This window comes from Cornus florida, unplaced genomic scaffold (genome assembly GCF_030987335.1).
Source record: "Cornus florida cultivar Cherokee Brave unplaced genomic scaffold, ASM3098733v1 CherokeeBrave_3.0.0_Hap2_Chr03, whole genome shotgun sequence".
Lineage (NCBI taxonomy): Eukaryota > Viridiplantae > Streptophyta > Magnoliopsida > Cornales > Cornaceae > Cornus > Cornus florida.
Window position 1 is genome coordinate 55,607,942 of NW_026775573.1, and position 17,790 is coordinate 55,625,731.

Genomic DNA, 17,790 nt, shown 5'->3' on the forward strand with positions numbered 1-17,790 from the left:
AGACGGGAAATGTGATCGTGATATTATATTTAAATCACGGCAAATATGCTAAGGATATATCCTAGGTTGGCATGGGTAATTAGAAGCGTTACTCAGCTTTTCAGATATTGTCTATGTTATTGTTAGCACAAGGGGGTTCATGCGATAATGTCTGGGATTTGGGATAGTAGGTGGTGCCGATCTCTCACTGGTTGGTCCGGCCTGAAAGCGAGGTTATATGATAAGACCTTGATTTATGTAAGGATACATCGGAGAAATATACTCTCTTTTGGTAATGAGTGTGTACGGTTTGGAGGCGGCAATTGGATTTTATAGATAGTTGAACTCGTACATTAGAGTTCTCTATTGGGAAATGGTTGTTTAGAAGGAAGGTTAGTTTTCTGTATTACACTGCCTTTTCACGGTTTTTGCTAATCGAGTTAGACAGTTGCTTATATTATAGCGTTACTAACTTGTTAAGCGCTGCATGCATAAGAATTCTATGAGTCTGTTCTATGGAACATAGAGGAACAGGGATCATTACCCTTCACTAATTATTGGGTACGATTGGATTGTTGATAGATACAATCTCGGAATTGTACATATATGCTATTTCTTATACATGGAAACTGAGTATATTGTTGGATATGTTGGAATTTGGTGGAGCTCATTTAATGAAGCTGTGCCACACGAAACTGGAAATGAATTTTGTAAAGTCATTAATTCAGAGTTTCGTGAATTCCGAAGACGAAATTCCTTTTGTTAGGAGGGAAGAATGTAATACCCCTAGTTTTCAAAAGGATAGAATGGGAATTTAATTTTGATAATTTTGATTTTTATTGCATTTTTAATATGTGAGCTATGTGTTTTGGTTTGTTTAATTGATTAAGTGTGTATTTATTTTTAAATTAATGATTTACTTAAATTTGTTTTAATTAATTACTTGAATAATTTGATTGAGTTAATTATTTTATTTGAATTAATTGGTTTATTTTGGTTTAGTTGCATCTTCGTTTTAATTGACTTAAGTTATTTGATGTAGTTATTTAATTATGGAAATTAAGTGAATGAATGGTTTTTAAAACAATACGTTAGTTAAACAGTAGGGTTAAGAAGGTTTGTATAGTAAGCCGTCGTATTTTACAACTTAGAGGGTTTCATGGGCCGACTAGGATTGGAGTTAGGGCTTAGTCTCTAAATACACGTGAATTAGGGTTATTGCTTTCACCTATAAGTATAAGAAAATCGGTGGTTTAGGGTTTAGGAGAAATAAACGTACGCTCTGTAAACCACAAACAAAGCTCTAATCTTGTAGTGAAAACCAGAGAGATACAGAGAGAACCGGAGTGGGAATTTGGGTGGTTCACAAAGCTCAGTCAAGGAGGGAAGTTTGGTGTGTGTTACTGGACTGCAATAGAAGCAGCAAGGGTGGTTTAATATAACCCACGTTGCTGGAGAAGATAGAGACAACAGGTGGAGTTTTTATCTAAAGTTTCAAAGGCAAGTTTACATAGGTAGCTGACATAGTTTAACCTAGATTGTGCTGTGGGCCGAGTAATTCCTTTAGGGTTTAATTGAGCCTAGGGCTAGTGTGTCCTATAAATACTCGTCTAAGATGTCTGTCTAGGGTTTTAGAACAATATTACGCCATAGTAAGACACAGAAAGTTTGGAGACGGCTGGGAAGGAAAACTGAGAATTAACAGAGGATTCGCCGGATATTATAGACGGACGTCGGTGTAAGGCAAGTTCTATCCTTACTCTCTCCCTTAGGTTTCGTGTTCTTTGCATTCCTAATCAGTTCTAGGATTAATTAAATGTTAAAAACAACATCTGTTCGTGTTAAACTTGAAGAAAGTCAGTATATTTGTATGCTTGTTATAACTGTTAAAACTTGATAGTTGCTTGCATAATTCTTGGTTTAAATTCATGTTAGTGATGTATTAAAGATTTAAACCCAGACTGCGATCACACTAGGGTTTGGTTACAATGTCTGGAGGCCATAGCAGTGAGGTCTAGAGGCTGTAGAAGTCATCGGAAGAAGAAGAGATGAGGCAGAGAGGGAGAGAGCCGGCTCCCTTGGAGTTAGAGGCGGCTCCCAAGTGTGGGAGCCGGCTCCAAGGCCCAAAGGAGGCGGTTCCACAATTTGGAGACGTCTCCTTGATGCATTTTTTTGTTTTTTTTTTTCGTTTCCAGCTAGTTTATCATGCAGTGGATGGTTTTGGAATTTTTCAGATGAGCTTAGGACTGAATATGGAAGGTTTAGGAGAGGCTCATGTCTGGGTTAAGGTTCCAGAAGGAGTGTTAATTAATATATCCACTTGGAATAGCTTGGACAGTAGAGGATTTGATCAAATAATTACACTGTGTTTAGAGTTGATAGACTTGCAGTGTTTAGTTCCCTGCAATAACATTTTTCTGAGATGAACAATTGAATTAGAACATGTTTCACCATATACCATGATCATGTATACATGTGTAGGAGGTGTTGGTGTTGAACAATATTGTGATACCCCTCGATTCTAGAGCTACGGGTGATCAAGTCCGGCACAGATCCGAGGGATACCAAACAATCAATATGTAATTGAACACAGAATATATATATAAAAAAATGAAATAAGATAAAATAATAATAAGCTGATAAGAATTCTAAATACGAAAAATCATTCAAATAAAATTTTAATATAATTTAAACCTTCCAATCCTTACAACTCGGGAATCCACCAAGTGGGCCCCTAATAATCCTCAACTGTAAATGAAATACAGAATTAAAACCCAAAACTAAAATAAGAAAGAAACTCCTATATAGTCAGAAGAGTGAGTGTCTGTATCTGCATTACCACGATCAAGCCCTAAGCCTGGTACTCACGAACACCTGAAAATTAAGGGTGGGTCAGGCCCACATGCAAGTTCCATACTACTACAATCCATACATAAACCCGATACGCAGATACATCATAGATAGCTCGACAATAGCTAAAATAGTCCATATAGATATAAATACACACTATAGGACGCTCACTAGTCCAATAGGTCTGTCTCAGCCTGAGTAGAGATACCATGCAAATCGCACATACTGTGGTCATGTGTATCTAGACCTACCAGGAAACAACACCTGTGTCCAGTTATCCATCCTAGACGATATACGCACCCTAACCATTGTCCTGAGACTCAATCTCATACCATGGCACAATAATAATATGTATATAAAGTCCGTATACTCCTAATACAAAATATCATCCATCTTTTATAGTGGTCTGATATAAGTATAACAATCCATCTAGAAACCAAAGTAGATCATTCAATTCATAATTGATATGACACAAATATGAGTGGAACTGAACCTTTATGGTAAATTCACACCTCAATCCAGAATAGGTAGGTTATAGTGTTTGAACTAATCCATACTTAGTATGCCATCGTCCCATACAGGTGCATACCATTCTCCATCCAATATAGTTGACAAATTAATAATAGATATTCATCAACCATACTCCAAAATAAACATAAATACAGTCTATTATATGTATGACCAAATTATGCATCCAGTATATGATTATAATCATAAAACTTCCATTTAAATTGTTAAAGTATTAATAGACAATTTAAACCATCCATATCCATCCAATTGACAAAATAGAAATTTCAATAGTTCATCAATTAACACCCACACCATGGTATAATGACTATCAGAAATATGAGCTGAGCACATTATACTAGACATCCCTAACCATACTCTCATACTAGTTCATTTAAATTATTAAAACAAAGACTAGTAATGAAAATCCTCCTTAATCCCTGACGGCATGAAAATTATCGTTTCATTACATGACGTCCTTTTTAATCCTCCATGTTAAAACCTGTGCTTGACATAATATATCAACTAAGAAGTCTCATAACACATTATATACAACCCCAATGGTATTTTATACTTACCAAAATAAACTGGTTAAAACAAACCGGCAAATAAAACTCCTCCACTCCTGACAGCATGCAACAATGTATTTAAATTACATGACGTCCACAACCACAACCCAACCAACCTTTATGGAACTTATATATGTCACAAATATCTTTGGTACAACATCCCTAAAATATCTTTCAATTCAGTCCATTCAATTGGCTAACCAAACTAGAAATTTAAGACTTTCTCCTTCCTGGACAACATGCACATTAATTTTTTTAAAAAAAATTCATAATGTCCATTTATATTAACACACTAGCATATACTAACTATTTTATGGTTTTAATAGGTTAATTTTAAACATCTAAAACCCCACGCCACTTTCCATTAATTTCATTTAAGCCCCCTGAAATCAGAAAAACCACAAAAACCCACGTACTGGGCATTTAACAAATTGGAGCCGCCTCCAATTTTAAGTTGAGCCGACTCCAATTTTAAGTTGAGCCACCTCAACTATTTGTGGAGCTAGCTCCACTTCAATGGAGCCACCTCCATTGAAGTGTGGAGCCGCCCCCACTTCCCCAGCCTCCGTTTTTCACTCTCTGCTTCCTCTGTTCTTCGTCTTCGCTTCCGGCAGAAATTCCAACTGTCTGTTCTAAGTTTCTTAAGAATTTCAAGGTTTAATTTAAGCCCAAATACTCCTAGAAACTTCTCCAATTCCATTATGAATTAATTGACAAAAAATCTAAACTGAAAACAAAAACAGTTTATGTTTCTCTGTTTGTCTTCCTTGATTCCGGTAAAGTTCCATCATCTGTTCCAAAAGTTTTCTTAAAGTTCCTAAGGTGCAAGATAAGTCCCAACAGTCCTAGAAACTCCTTACATTCCTTTATGAATTAATTCACCAGAGTTTAAAACATAATCCAAACAGTTTATGAAAAGAAAGCAAACCTCAGTTATTTATACGTTAATCAGTTTACAGTCCCGCAAATATGCATCAAACACCAGTTTTTAGAAAAAAATTAATTAATTCCTGGAGACTATATACAATGCACAGAACACAAGTTTACAGGAAGGAGATAGAATGAAACTTGCCTTTAGGTTTCAGTTTGAAACCTTACAACATCGTCTATGGAGTTTGCGACGAACGGACGACCGGCAACCTTCCTACTGCTCAGTTCCAATACCACAAACCATCCACTCCTTCCTCCTTGATATGACCTTTAGGTCACAGTTGAACTCCTAACTGGTGGCCCATATAGTTTCCTCTCAAAACCATAATGTGTGCCTCTGTTTTCTCTCTTAAGAATTCTTACGTGCATAGGTTTTTTTTTTAAAAACCCTAGCAGACTTGTAAAGTTAAATATATAGGCTACCATAAAAACTTAACCCTAATTCCAACCTCCTATAAGTCGGCACCCATAATTACATAATCGTAACACCCTAAACCTAATTAATTAATTACACGTAAAACAAATAAGGAAAGCAAATAAATAATACTCAAAACACATAAATAAATTCAATAAGGAAAGCAAATAAATAATCACTCAAAACACATAAATACATTCAAGACAATAAATAATTAAATACATACCCACTATTCACAATTAAACAATATTTATTTAAATACACACTATTAATCACTTAAGAAAAACAAAACAAATAAATCACATAATTAAATCAATTAATAAATAAATAATAATCCCAATTTTATCCTTTTTAAAATTAGGGGTATTACAAATATTAAGTTTTAAATTTAACATTAACTGGGTTTTGTGAACCAACCAAAACTGAGCATATATATATACATACTGTAATTCTGTCTTGATGGTTGCACTATTACTGTTAGTATCAACTGTTGGAGGAATAGACTTTGTTAATGTTTACTCTAAATGTCTGTAATATCAACTACTGGGAGTTGAATGATAATTTGAAATAATTCCGTCATTATATTAGATTTTATTAAACAACGTAAATTGAGTAGGTTTGTATATATATGGTGACTATGTTTCTTGATGCTTACATTATGACTGTTAGTATTAGTGTTGATTATAAAACTGAACCTATTTATGTATATAGCTGATTCTGTTATTGATGCTTACACTATGCCTGTTAGTATCAGTGATGGAGATATAGATTTAGTTGATGTTTACTTTAATTGTTGATATTATCAACTGCTGGATGATTGGATAGTATACATCGGTATGGGATGGTGGTATACTAGAGACAGTTTTGATTCAAAATACCAAAACCTACCTACTCTGGATTAAGAATTGGATTAACTAAAAGTTAAGTTGTATTGATTGTAGTGCTATGGCAACGATTAGTTGAGCGTTACTACTAGGATTCAGGATGGATTTTAAATATATTGTTATGGTACCTCGATATGAGCTTGAGTCTCAGGATCGACGGTTAGGGAGTGTATATGCATTGGGATGCATAGCTGGATACGATGGTTAGAGGTGTACCCTGTTTAGGTTTAGGTACACATGCCCACCTCGTGTGCGTTTTAGCATGTTACCTCAATTCAGGTTGAGACTAGCCTGTAGTCCAGTGAGAGTCCTTTAGTGTGACTATATATATATTTACAGACTATTAGCTATTGTGGAATTGTTTAGGATGTACATGCGTATCGGGCCTTTGTTTGGATTGTATTAGTATAGAACTTGCGTGTGGGCACGACCCACTTCTATTTTTTAGGTACACGATAGTTCCAGACCTAGACGTGTTTATGCTGAGCAGAGGTTTCTATTCACTCTTCCGATAATGTAGGATTCTCTCCATAGTTTATTTCTGGATGTTTATTTTAGTTGTTTTATTTCAGTCTGGATGTTTATTAGGGGTCCACTAGAGATGGATTCCCGAGTTGTAAACTGATGGAGTTTTGGAGTTTGGATTTAATGGATTTCAATAATTATATTTTGTAGATTTTATTTTAGTTTCTTTCAGCTTAAATTTTATCTCTTATATTCATTTTGTAATCTGTGTTTGTTTTAACATATTAATTGTTTGATATCCCTCGGGTTTGGGCCTGGGCCTAGGCCTGATCAACCCGTGATACCCCTCGATTCTAGAGCCACGGGTGATCAAGTCCTAGCACAGATCCGAGGGATACCAAACAATCAATATGTAAACAAGCAGAAATAAAAACCGAATTAAGAATAAATTAACAATACGCTGAAAGAAATCTAAAATAAGAATCCTCAAACTCGAAATAATAAATTAATATAATTTAAAACCGTACAACTCGGGAATCCACCTAGTGGACCCCTAATCCCAAATCTTTGAATAAATTTACAGAATTAAAATCCAAAATTAAAGTAGAAAGGAAATCCTATGTAACCGGAAGAGTAAGTGTCTATATCTGCATCAACACGATCAAGCTCTAACCTTGGTACTGTCGAACACCTGAAAAATAATAGAGTGGGTCAGGCCCACATACAAGTCCTGATCTACTAAGATCCAAACAGGAATCCGATACACAAATACATCTTAGATAAACTCAACAATATCTAGAGTAGTCTATATATGTATATATTACACACTATATGACGCTCACTAGTCCAATAGGTATGTCTCAGCCTGAGTAGAGATACTATGCAAATCGCACGTAATGTGGTCATGTGTATCTAAACCTACCAGGGAACAAAACCACTGTCCAGTTATCCATCCTAGGCGATATACGCACCCTAACCATGGTCCTGAGACTCAAGCTCATACCATGGCACCATAACATAAATATATAAAGTCCGTTCAAGGTGTGTCATTCAAAAAGTTTATTGACCTGACACAAAGTTAGAAGTAAGACTTAACTTTTGTAGTTAATCCATCTTATTTCAGAATAGGTAGGTCTTAGTGTTTTTAAACTAAGCCATCTCTAATATGCCACTGTCCCATACGGGTGCATACACATCCATATAAGTAGAACTTAACTTTTATAATTAATCCAACTTATTCCAAAATAGGTAGGAGTTAGTATTTTAACTAATCCGTCCCTAGTATGCCATTGTCCCATACTGGTGCATACAACCCTCCAAATAGCATAGTTTACAAATAACACTATATATTCAACAACCATTCTCTAAAATATGCATCATTATAATCTAATACATATATATCAAGTGAATGAATGGTTTTTAAAACAATACATTAGTTAAACAATAGGGTTAAAAAGGTTTGTATAATAAGCCGTCGTATTTTACAACTTAGAGGGTTTCATGGGCCGATTAGGAATTTAGTTAGGGCTTAGTCTATAAATACACGTGAATTAGGGTTATTGCTTTCACCTATAAGTATAAGCAAATTGGTGGTTTAGGGTTTAGGAGAAATAAACGTACGTTTTGTAAACCACAAACAGAGCTCTAATCTTATAGTGAAAAACAGAGAGATATAGAGAGAACCGGAGTGGGAATTTGGGTGGTTCACAAAGTTGAGTCAAGGAGGGAAGTTTGGTGTGTGTTACTGGACTGCAATAGGAGTAGCAAGGGTGGTTTAACACAACCCACGTTGCCGGAGAAGATAGAGACATCAGGTGGAGTTTTTATCCTAAGTTTCAAAGGCAAGTTTCTGATTTTCTCTTTCCCAGGAATTTGTATTCTGTGCATGCTTAGTTACACTCCAGGAATTAAAGTAAGACTTAATTACATCATTTATACATGTTGAAACAGTTTCTAACATCATTGAATTTAATCTGTTTAGCAGTAGTTTGCAAGTTCAGTTTGAAACTCTGATTGTCGTTGTTCTATAAACTGATGTTTATTTCCATTCTTGTTCATATAACTCTGTCTTGTGATTAATCTAGGATGAGGATAGGACTTTAGAATCTGTAATAAAGCTATTTTTAAAAGACTGAAACTGCTGGAGTCAAAGATGATAGATGCAGATCAAGCCAGGGCTCTTAGGGGTGAGAACAGGCTCCAAAAATGGAGGGAGCCTGCTCCCAAAACACTAGAGCTGGCTCTCTTGGGGTGAGAGCCGGCTCCCACCTATCTAGAGTTGGCTCCCAAGGAATGGGAGCCGGCTCTCCTAGTTTGGAGAAGGCTTTGTGAAACTTAGAGCCTTCTCTTTCTCTTAATGGTGCGTAAAACTGAAATTTTATGTTATGTTTGGCTGAGTCTAAGTTTTTGGAACAGTTTAAAGGCTATTGAGTGATGTAATACACTGCTTAAGATGTATGAAATAATTAAGAAGCAAGCTTACATTCAGAATCTAGGACAGAATTAACATCAGTTTGATCGAATGTCTGTATGTGGTTAAGGGAGCAACTGACTTGTGTTGCAGACTGATTTGCAATTTAATTTCTTTGCATGATCTTAAGTTTTGAATCATGATCTGTAGTTGAGTTATGAACATTATTTTATTTAAATACATGTATGCTTGGTTGGGATTGACTGATAGCTTAAATCTGTAATATATCTCATTTGCTACAACACTGTCTGGAGGAGATTTGATTTCTTTACATGTTCTTAGGTTTTGAAGCTTGTTTGGCAACTCTATTATAAACATGTTGTTATTCAATTTTGTGTATACGTGTTTGGAATAGTCTGATGCTTAATTCAGTACATAAATGCACAATTATAGTCCTGTTTGGAGAAGGAAGTTGCGTAAACCTGTTATATGAATTTAATGGACTGAAACTTGGGTTCTAAATCTTTCAATGGAGGCATGACTTAGTTACACCCATGTTTAACTATACTTATGTTGGACCAAATTTATATACACCTTGCTACGGAACTGCATCGATTTATGGACAAGTTGAAAAATGTAAATGCTTAGATTATTTTAGCAGTTTACATTATTGGAATGTTATTGTTAGGCCTTATAATGAATGCCTAATATTGATATATATGTATTAGATTATAATGATGCATATTTTGGAGAATGGTTGTTGAATACATAGTGTTATTTGTAAACTATGCTATTTGGAGGGTTGTATGGTTCGGTATGGGACGGTGGTATACTAGGGATGGATTAGTTAAAATACTAACTCCTACCTATTTTGGAATAAGTTGGATTAATTATAAAAGTTAAGTTATACTTATATGGATGTGTATGCACCGGTATGGGACGGTGGCATATTAGGGATGGCTTAGTTTAAAAACACTAAGACTTACCTATTCTGAAATAAGATGGATTAACTACAAAAGTTAAGTCATACTTATAACTTTATGTCAGGTCAATAAACTTTTTGAATAACACACCTTGAACGGATTTTATATATTTATGTTATGGTGTCTTGGTATGAGCTTGAGTCTCAAGACCATAGTTAGGGTGCGTATATCACCTAGGATGGATAACTGGACAGTGGTTTTGTTCCCTGGTAGGTCTAGATACACATAACCATATTACGTGCGATTTGCATGGTATCTCTACTCAGGCTGAGACATACCTATTGGACTAGTGAGCGTCTTATAGTGTGTAATATATACATATATGGATTACTCTAGATATTGTTGAGTTTATCTAAGATTTATCTGCGTATCAGATTCCTGTTTGGATCGTAGTAGATCAGGACTTGCATGTGGGTCTGACCCACTCTATTATTTTTCAGGTGTTCGATAGTATCAGGCTTAGAGCTTGATCGTGTTGATGCAGATACAGACACTCACTCTTCCGGTTACATATGATTTCCTTTCTACTTTAATTTTAGATTTTAATTCTGTAAATTTATAGAAGGATTTGGGATTAGGGGTCCACTAGGTGGATTCCCGAGTTGTACGGTTTTAAATTATATTAATTTATTATTTCAAGTTTGAGGATTCTTATTTTAGATTTCTTTCAGCGTATTATTAATTTATTCTTAATTCAGTTTTTATTTCTGCTTGTTTACATATTGATTGTTTGGTATCCCTCGGATCTGTGCTCGGACTTGATCACCCATGGCTCTAGAATCGATGGGTATCACATTTGCCCTCAGTTAGTTTACATCATTGCTCAAGCTGTAGCTGTAGGCGTAGCAACTGCACTTCAGAATCAGTCACACGTTCAGCAGACACTCGAAGCAATACCAGTGGTGCAGCATATGGTCAAGGTTCATTGTTTTGGCTACGAAGAGGATGGGCATACATCCAACCAATGTCTTGGGTTAGGTCAGAGATAGCAGAATAAGGAATCACAGGTAGGATGGGATCAGCCACAGGCTAACCAGCAGAGGAGGCCGTTTGGTACTTTTAGGGGTACTTGCTATACTTGTGGAGAGTATGGCCACACTTGCAGGCAGTGCCCTAAACAAGGAGATATCGGGTCTTCCAAGCAGGAAGGTACCGAACCACAAGGAGGATGGCTCTTTTAAGAGTGATTTTTGGTTACTAGTAGTAGTGGAGATTTTAGTAAAAGTGTAGTACGGATTTAATCACGTACACTAGTACGAAGTTAAAGAATATTTTATGATTATTCTTTTGACAATTTATGATTTAAAGAAGTTCTTAATAAAGTGAACTAGCGGTTTTAGCTATCTTTATTGTGTTTTATGATAGCATTTTGTGATTTATACACATATGGTTTTATTAAACTGTATTGGAATGTGATTGTCGCGAAAAATTAATGATTATCACAGTGGAATGGTTGGTATTTGGACAGGCAAACAAATATTTGCTTGTGAGTATATTGTGTTGAGACAAGACGATTACAAAGGAATTTATAAAAGAACTTGTGTAAATCAATAAGGTAAGTTTGATTTCGAGGGAAGAATTCTCAAGATAGAGCGATAATCTAAAAGTGAGTAGATTTTGGAGCATGTTGTCTTATCTTATGTGATACTCCCAGATTTCTGGATGCGGGTTGGCCAGGCCCATGCCCGATTACCCGAGGATATCAAACCAACTAGTAATAAACGAACACAGAATACAATTTAGATAAATAGGAATAAATAAAACTGCTAAAAAGAAACTGTAATACCCCTAATTTTAAAAGGATATTCCTAGTATTTAATTTTTATTTCATATATTATTTAATCGCATTTTAGTTGATTATGTGTCATTTTATTGGATTAGTTGTTTAATTATTTTCTATTGTGGTGATTTAATTGACTTAATTGATTTATTTTTAATTTTGTTAATTGGAAATTACTTGTTTAAGTGTTTTAATTATTGAATTGATTTAATTGGGTTATTTAATTGAAATTAATTGTTTAAATATTTTAATTAATTAGTTGCATTTTATTGTTTTAAACTTAGGTAATTAAATACTATAATTCTTGTGGTGTTAAAATTGAGTTAGTATTTTTTAAGTTACAGTTTTAACGTTGGATTAAAATTCACGTATAGGTAAGCCGCCGTAGGTTATAACTTAGGGAGCTTCATGGGCCGGTTAGGATTGGAATTAGGGCTTAGTCTCTAATTGTACATGGATTAGGGTTATTGTTAATTTACACCTAATAATATACGCATTACGATGGTTTAGGGTTTAGGAAAAATAAACATAAGTTCTGTAAAGAAAAACAGAGACTGTGAGATATAGAGGGAAACACAGAGAGATATGAGAGGAAGGCTAGGTTGGACCAAGGAGGAAGGAGAGGTTGCTCATAAGTGAAACCAATAGCAACAGAGGTGGAATTGCAGTCTAGGACATTAACGGAACATTCAGAGACAGAAGAATTAGAGTTTCAAATCTGAAACTCAAGGCAAGTTCTTTTCTTTCTCCTTCCCATTGGCTTGTGTTCTGTGCACCTAGATAGTCTCTAGGAGATTAATTGGACATTAGTTGAACTATGCATGACCATTATATGTTATACTTGATTATTTGTTATTGGTGAAATTTAATTTGAAATCATTTTGATATGTATAGTTTTGTATCGTTTCTGTTTTGGCATAAAACGGGCCACAGTTTTATTTTTGTTTTGAATCTTATTGCATCAAACCAAGGTCTAAATTAATACTAGATGAAATTTAAGGTCTATAAGTTCAATATAGAGGAAGAATAGTAAGGTTGGAGTGGCCGGGGACGGAGACGATGAGCTAAAACGGAGTAGAAGGAGGCCGGAGGCTCTCAGAAGGAGTGAGAGCCGGCTCCATAGAAGTGGGAGCCGGCTCCCACCTATGTAGAGCCGGCTCCAAGGACCTTAGAGCCGGCTCCAAGCTAAAGGAGCTTGGTCCCAAGAATTGGAGCAGGCTCCTTCCTCAATTTCACGTTCTATTTTATTTATTTATTTATTTATTTATTTTACGAACTGTTGATAAGTGCACAAAACCTATTATTTCATGCATCAAAATAAGTTTTTAATTAGACTATTATATTATTTAAATATTCTTATATGCTCATTTTGTGTTTATAGGTGTTAATGTATGAATGGGAAGAAAAGAAAAGAAAAAAAGCAAAAATCAGTTATATTGTGTATATGTGTGTGCATATGAAGAAGTGAAATGAGGAGAGAGAAAGAAGAAAGGAAAAGAAAAAAAGAAAAAAGAAGAAAGAAGAAAGAAGAAAGAAGGAAGCCAAGCCACGTGAAGAATAGAAAGGAGGAGAGAGAAAGAGAAAGAAGAAAAAAAAAAGAGTAACCTAGGAAAGAATGATGAGTTAGAAAAAGAAAAGAAATGACATAGAAGTGGTTTATACATAATAGGTTGATACAGAAGTGGGCGGCAGTGGTCAGACTAAGGTGTAGCTAGGTAGCGTGAAAGAAATGAAGAAACGGTTTGGGCCATCATCACAGTCTACAAGTGGGTGTCTTCCTTTGGCTATAAAAGGCACACTTTGGAGGCAAATGAGGGTAGAAAGTTAGAAATAGAAAATAGAGAGTTAGAAATTATTATAATTTTTGAAAGTTTAATTTCTTGTGTAATTTTCTTTAAAGATTTATTTAATTTAATACAAGTTATTTCTACAAGTTTCATTATCATTTAATTTCTCATTAAAGTGTTTAATGTTTTATAGTTGTAATTTCATTTCCATAGTTCGTGACAAATCTCAAAATCAATATTTTTAAATCTCATGTTCAGAAATAGAAACTCATCTTGAATGCGTGGTTCGACCCTACTTGCCATTAAACATTTTTAGTTAAATGGTTGTAGGTATTTTATATGTTGATATGGAGTGTATTTGACAACGATAAATCCATAAATACACGCCTATCAAATGGTGCCGTTATCGGTTCAATATTGAGTTTCATATTTTTCTATTTTTACTTCGGGTTATTTTATTTCATTTGTGTGTTTTATCCATTTTGATTTTCTATTTTTCTTTTTGAAACCATCACTGGTACGGAAAAAAAAAAAAAAAAAAACAAACACACAGAGAAGCATTATGGTTTTCTTCTACTCCCAGTTTTAGAAAGACAGGAAAAATTTAATAAAAAAAAAAGGTGTGAATTTTTCTCACTGTTTTGTGCTTCTATTTTGTTATTTATTATTCTCTCTCTATATATATATATAACAAAAAAAAAAAAAAAAAAACCATCTTCTTCAAACTGTTGCATATAGTGACCCAGAAGAACAAAAAAAAAAAAAAAAATCAAAAAGAGAAACCCAATTACAGTCCTCTTCACCAGCCATCAGCCGAGCCCGGAGCTCACAGCCTACCTCGCCGTCGCCATTGTCTCCACCGGTAGTACCCAAACCCATCATCCAGCAGCCGATTCATCCACAGCCGCAGCCCATTTCCGTTCACGGCCGGTTCTGGCCGTCTTGTCTCGCCAGTGCAGCACCACAGTCCTCCATTCTCACCGGCCGAGTTAACAGCCCACCTTCCTCCAAAAAGTAGTACCTTCAGAGAAAAAGTAGTACCTTCGCGGGTGTTTAAAAAACATGGTACCTGGACACCAAAAAGTAGTACCTGCAGTTCAAAAAAGTAGTACCTTCGAAGAAAAAGTAGTACCTTCGCAGAAGGGTATTTTAGGCACCACAATTTCTAAACAGTAAAAAACCATGTGCCACCTCAGCAATCCATTTTAGAGAAATATGGAACTTTGACTCAGCCTCTAAGTAAATATGGAACTTTGACTCCATTTATATGTAATTTTCCCTATATGATATATGTATGTATTATATATAATATATAATATATAATATATCTTATAATATATATATATATATATATATATATATATATTTTTTAAAGGCCCATATCTCTCTGTTTGGCTACAAGTGTAGCACTGTCCTAGTTCAGGACCTGGACAAGAATCTAAACTGGTTCTGTTATAAACCAGTTTAACCAAAACCAAATATATATATATATATATATATATAAGTTGCCGATTCAAATTGGGGACTTATTTTGGAACATTCAAAAGCTTGGATATTCTCATTGGAGCACACGTGGAAAAAACGACAAACGATTGCTTTGTCTTCCAAGTAAGTACCTCAAATTTTTATACCGCGAATCTCCCGCTAGTGGTTTCATTTTTTTTTTTTTTTTTAGGTGATTAAATTTTGCATGCGAATTTTAGAATAGAATAACTTAGACGTAACCTTAGGTTCACAATTTCTTCTATTTTATTTTATTTTTGTATTTCTTTATCTTAAAAAAAAAAAAAAAAAAAAAATCACCCTCTCACTCCCTTTTTATTTTATTTTTTATTGAATGTCTTATTTGTGCATCTTTTAATTAGCATTTGCATAAGATACTTAAGGGTAAAACCCAAACAAGAGACGGTCGGGATTTCATTACCCGTTTTCCGTGGCCCATAAATCATTAAATCTTTAACATTTGTCAAACCCGAGCCAAATTTAATTTAATTTTAAAATCAAGTAGACATTGGCCATAGGGTTTTTCACATAGCTCATAGGATCCTCTTGGACAGAATTAATTTTTGGTCACTCCAATTAGTACCTTCCAACTCGACAATGTCTAAGGAAAGTTTTGTCTAAGGGTGTGGGCGTACCATCATTAAGCAGGCCTCGTACTCCCCACACTTCCTGGAAACTTCCCTGCTTGTCTTGTTGGCAGGCCTTAATTGGTAAGCCTTTAATTGTTCTAAAAGAGAGTAGGAGCTTTTTCATAGGAGCTTTAATTACTTTAGAAAAAAAAAAAAATTCATCATCCTTGAATTTAAGCTCAAGATTAAAAAACCAAAAATATTTGTGTGGTTTGTGTGTGCACTCTAGTGTCTAGCCCATTTTTAGGATCTAATTCTCAAGGGTTTTCCCTTAAAAAAATAAAAAATAAAATAATGTGTGTGCATTTGGTGTCCGTTTTGTATGCCCAACTGGTTAAGAGTTAACAAACGATTAATCCGTTGTTCTAGTGATCCTTCAATCTTTGCTTTAGAGAAAGCATTCTTACTTTCTTCCAAATCCAATTATTCTCCAATGGATCCACTTGTTCAACCAGTTCCACCACTTGTTCCACCAGTTCCACCACTTGTTCCACCAGCACAACCGGTTGTCTCACTTGCTCCTAGAACTTTGAATGACTATTTTGCCCCTATCATAGCCAATCCACCTAATTGTATTGTTCTTCCTCCAGTCGGACCTCAATTTGAGATTAGAGCCCATATCATCAATTTGTTGCCTAAATTTCATGGATTTGAAAGTGAACAACCTTATGTCCATTTAGGGAAGTTCCTAACCATTTGCAGTACTTTCAAAAATCAACATTTAGATGATAAAGGTGTCAAATTGCGTCTGTTTCCCCTATCCTTAGATGATAAAGCTTCCTCATGGTTCAACTCTCTTCCTCCAAACTCCATTAGATCATGGGATGAACTTGTTAAAAAATTCATGAACAAATTTTATCCAATGCAAAAAATGGAATTAATGAGAGATGCCATAAGCACTTTCAAAGGGAAAAATGAAGAACAATTCCATCAAACTTGGGAGCGTTTTCATGATTTGCTTCTCAAATGCCCACATCATGGCTTTGAGAAACCACAATTAGTTCATTCTTTCTTGTTAACCACTAATTGACTCTAGAGGGGGGTGAATAGAGTCAATGGCCAATTTTCGTAATTTATAGATTTGCAAATTCTATTCTACCATTCAAATAATTATGCAACATATAAGATATGAAAATAAACAATTAATAGCACAATTGTAAAAGAGATAAGGGTAGAGAAATTGCAAACAATGACTCGGCGATTTTAGCGAGGTTCGGAAACTCCTACTCCTCATCTCATGACCCCTCTTGAGACTTCCCAATCCATTATGGCTTCTCCTTACGGGTGGAGAGCAAACCTTTACATGAAGTAAACACTTGCTTCTCTTCTTTGCTAGAAGAACACCCTTCTTCTAGGCTTCTTTGGGTTACACCAACCCTTACAAGTTTGTAGAAGAAATTATAGTTGTGATACAAGAATGAATATCTCTCAAGAAAGATGTACAAATGTAAGCTCACAAGATTAGAGTAATAGATGAATTAAAATGAAGCTCACGTTGGTATGGTTGAGTGAAATGATGCTTGAGTAAATGCTTTGAATGATATTTTTTGAATTCTCTCAACCGCACCCTAGCCTTCTTCAATGCTTGTCTTTTTATAGAGTTTTTGAAAAATGAAATGCATTAATTGCTCAAATATATCTGTTGTGGTAGGTTGAAGAGCATTAAATGTTTGTGTGACCGTTAGAGCAATAAATATATCAACTTTAGATCTGCTTCAGTTTTTAAAAATTAGAAGAGGTGAGATTGGATCTCATCTAACCGGTTAGAGGATTTTTCTAACCGGTTACATCTGCTGAGGGACTTCTTTAGTAAAGGCCAACTATTCGAACACAAGAGGCTTCCTAACCGGTTACATCAAAGGTCAAGATAAGTATCATTCTGTTAACGCATATCTAACCGGTTATATAACTTCTTCTAATCGGTTACATCAATGGCCAAGAAATGTTTCATTCTGTTAAAGCACATCTAACCGGTTATATAGCTTCTTCTAACCGGTTACATCATTGGCTAAGAAAAAATTGTATTATGTTTAAGTACATGTAAACGGTTACTTGAGTTCTCCTAACCGGTTACGAGAAGGTAGATACAATGTTTTGTA

At 35.0% G+C, this 17,790-nt stretch overlaps 1 pseudogene; it reads right to left on the minus strand.

Annotated features, from left to right (window-relative positions):
• Positions 1-16,578: 16,578 nt before the first annotated feature.
• On the minus strand, positions 16,579-16,675 carry LOC132302011 (small nucleolar RNA R71; annotated as a pseudogene).
• Between the last annotated feature and the right edge of the window lie 1,115 nt (positions 16,676-17,790).